This window comes from Schistocerca piceifrons, chromosome 9 (genome assembly GCF_021461385.2).
Source record: "Schistocerca piceifrons isolate TAMUIC-IGC-003096 chromosome 9, iqSchPice1.1, whole genome shotgun sequence".
NCBI classification, from domain to species: domain Eukaryota; kingdom Metazoa; phylum Arthropoda; class Insecta; order Orthoptera; family Acrididae; genus Schistocerca; species Schistocerca piceifrons.
In genome coordinates, this window is record NC_060146.1 from 122493115 (window position 1) to 122496554 (window position 3440).

Genomic DNA, 3440 nt, shown 5'->3' on the forward strand with positions numbered 1-3440 from the left:
TGATAATTTAATCAACAGAGACAATGGATTTCCTCTTAGCAAGACGTGGAATCCTGTATTATCTCGCATCAAAACTGAACGTTCTTCGGTGCGGCCCTGAGTGCGATATATCTTTGCCAGCAGTGCTCCACTAAGGGCGGCGCCATCTCCCTTTCTTGGAGGGCAGAAACCGTGATGGGCGGCGCATGCGCCGTGTACTCAACGGTGGCCTATATAGGACGTCGATTTGCAACCTGGCGTCAGTTCTCAGCGGGACTCATCAGCAGAAGCAGCATTTTCCTGAAGATGGCGACCAGTTGGACCGCCGAAATATCAAGTTGATTTTAGGATCCGGCAGCAAACCCGAAGAGATTTTCAAAGTAACTTAATGTTTTGAAAATAAATAAAAAAGAAATAGAATCCATTAGCTTCAAGATAAAATAATAGTAGATCGCAAAGTGGTAGACTTGTAGATCACGAACAAGTGACCTCAAAGAATACTCCTTGTGAGTACTCTTCAAGGACACTGCGAAAAACAGAAGCTAAAGTCGTACGTTGTTCATGTGCTTCTGGCGCTTGCCTTGTCGTGTCGTAACTGAACTTTTGCGCTCGTACGTAACATTGGTAGGCGACACGAGATTGTTTGTTCCATTTGAAGATCTGAGATTTGCTAGAAATGATTAAAAACTGAAAGAGGTAAATCAGCAGTACCTTTGAAGTAATTCAAGCTAGAAAAATAACCGAATATATTGTCTTAATTTGATTATTATCCACGAAGGACTGAAGTTAGACCCAATGCGATAGACAATTAATAGTTCAACTGATAGGAAGTGATTAATAGTGTAAGCTGTGAGGAATATACCTAAACTGCGTGAAAGTAAATAATCTGGATCTTGCTGTAAACTCTTTGGCTGAATTCCACCCATCTGAAATAAAGGTTACTTCTTTAAGAAAATGGTAGAATGTGCATAGACTAGAATAATCCAACATAAAGTGAATATACCCATTTAATATTACGCGCTCATGAAACATTGATCTCTGCGACAACGTAGAGCGCAGCAGACAAACTCTGGATGTAGATATACTGTAATCATAATTAGGGCAATAATATCAGTTTGTATGCATTTACGTGTACCTAGGCTCGTACACGTCAGAGAGCAAATATTCATCTGAATAAGCCGGTACAACTAACACGCATGCGGCGTAAACACAGAGCAGCAATACAATTCCTTTTTTGCGAGTTTCCTCACAAACATTACACCGTGAGCCTGAGCTTCATTCATCAACAAACAGTCAATATAAAAAGGGGAAGTTACAATGACAATGGTGTATGGAACTATGCCACTGGGGATAGGAATGTTTTCAAACGAATCTGGCTGTTTGAAAATGAAGGCCGCATTTGGTTTGTTGCAGACAGGGAGAGCGGAATCACAGTCACTGCAAGCGCACAAGACATGCAGCGACAACTCGCCTTATGATGTGAGGTGCTATCGGGTACAACTATACATCACGGTTGGTGCGTGGTCAGGGCAATGTGACCACTGTGACCTACGTGAATGACATCCAGAGATCCGTAGCCGCACTCTTTCTGCCAACACCCAAGACAATGCAACATGGTGCTGCACAAACACATGCCTTCTTGAATGAGATTTTCACTCTGCAGCAAAGTGTGCGCTGATATCAAACTACCTGGTAGATTAAAACTGTGTGCCCGACCGAGACTCGAACTCGGGACCTTTGCCTTTCGCGGGCAAGTGCTCTACCAACTGAGCTACCGAAGCACAACTCACGCCCGGTACTCACAGCTCTACTTCTGCCAGTACCTCGTCTCCTACCTTCCAAACTTCACAGAAGCTCTCCTGCGAACATTGCAGAACTAGCACTCCTGAAAGAAAGGATATTGCGGAGACATGGCTTATCCACAGCCTGGGGGATGTTTCCAGAATGAGATTTTCACTCTGCAGCGGAGTGTGCGCTGATATGAAACTTCCTGGCAGATTAAAACTGTGTACCCGACCGAGACTCGAACTCGGGACCTTTGCCTATCGCGGGCAAGTGCTCTACCAACTGAGCTACCGAAGCACGACTCACGCCCGGTACTCACAGCTCTACTTCTGCCAGTACCTCGTCTCCTACCTTCCAAACTTCACAGAAGCTCTCCTGCGAACCTTGCCGAACTAGCACACCTGAAAGAAAGGATATTGCGGAGACATGGCTTAGCCACAGTCTGGGGGATGTTTCCAGAATGAGATTTTCACTCTGCAGCGGAGTGTGCGCTGATATGAAACTTCCTGGCAGAGCTTCTGTAAAGTTTGGAAAGTAGGAGACGAGGTACTGGCAGAAGTAAAGCTGTGAGTACCGGGCCTGAGTCGTGCTTCGGTAGCTCAGTTGGTAGGGCACTTGCCCGCGAAAGGCAAAGGTCCCGAGTTCGAGTCTCGGTCGGGCACACAGTTTTAATCTGCCAGGAAGTTACATGCCTTCTTGGTATCACAGGATGTCAGCCTTTTGCGCTGGCCCGGCACATTACCAGACTTGATGCCAATCGAAAATGTGTGGGGTAGGGTGAAACAACAAGTGCAGTGCTACAACCAATGCCAATCATGAGAGATGAACTTTGGGACCAGGGGAATCGAACGTGTATGGCTGTACCACAGAACGCCACTAATCATCGATGCCATCACGCATGGAACAAATCAGGGCCCATGGCGGACCCTGTGCCTACTACGCAACAGGGCACATCTTGAACCAAGGCAACAGGAATGGTTCAAATTCAAATGGCTTTGAGCACTGTGGGACTTAACATCTGAGGTCATCAGTGTCCCTAGAACTTAGAACTACTTAAACCTAACTAACCTAAGGACATTACACACATCCATGCGCGAGGCAGGATTCGAACCTGTAACCGTAGCGGTCGCGCGGCTCCAGAATGAAGCGCCTATAACCACTCGGCCACAGCGAACGGCCAACAGAAATGATAATCATTTCTGCAGAACACTCTAATTTACATGTTTTCTTGATATGAAAGTCCTATCTCTATTCGTTCGATGTTCTGCTTTTTTGTGAATGTGAGTGCAGCTCATTCTCTTACCCCTCCCCGCCACCCTCTTTCGTTTCCCATTTGCGAATGCCACGTACGAAGGATTGTTACAAACTTTCTAATATCTCTGACTTTTTAGTTGTGGTCATTAGGTACTGTATATGCCGGTGGACGTAGTATGTTGGCTGACTCTACTCCGAAGATACTCTCTCCCAGTTTCAACAGTAAACTTCTCCGTTTGTGGTCGCCCTAATTCTCTCCCTCAGGCTAAAGGAAACGGCGACGAAACGCGCTGCTCGGCTTTGCGGATTCCCTTACTCTTCTACCAGTCCAGCCTAGTGAGGGCCCAACATTCATAAACATTACTTAGGAATCGAACCACTGTTTTGTAAGTCAGTTTAAAACACTATTATTCCACCATTTT

At 45.8% G+C, this 3440-nt stretch overlaps 1 non-coding gene across 1 annotated transcript; it reads right to left on the reverse strand.

The window, feature by feature from the left end:
• Positions 1–1686: 1686 nt before the first annotated feature.
• On the reverse strand, positions 1687–1761 carry Trnas-cga. Its single transcript has one exon. It is a non-coding gene; the product is annotated as a tRNA-Ser (tRNA).
• Between the last annotated feature and the right edge of the window lie 1679 nt (positions 1762–3440).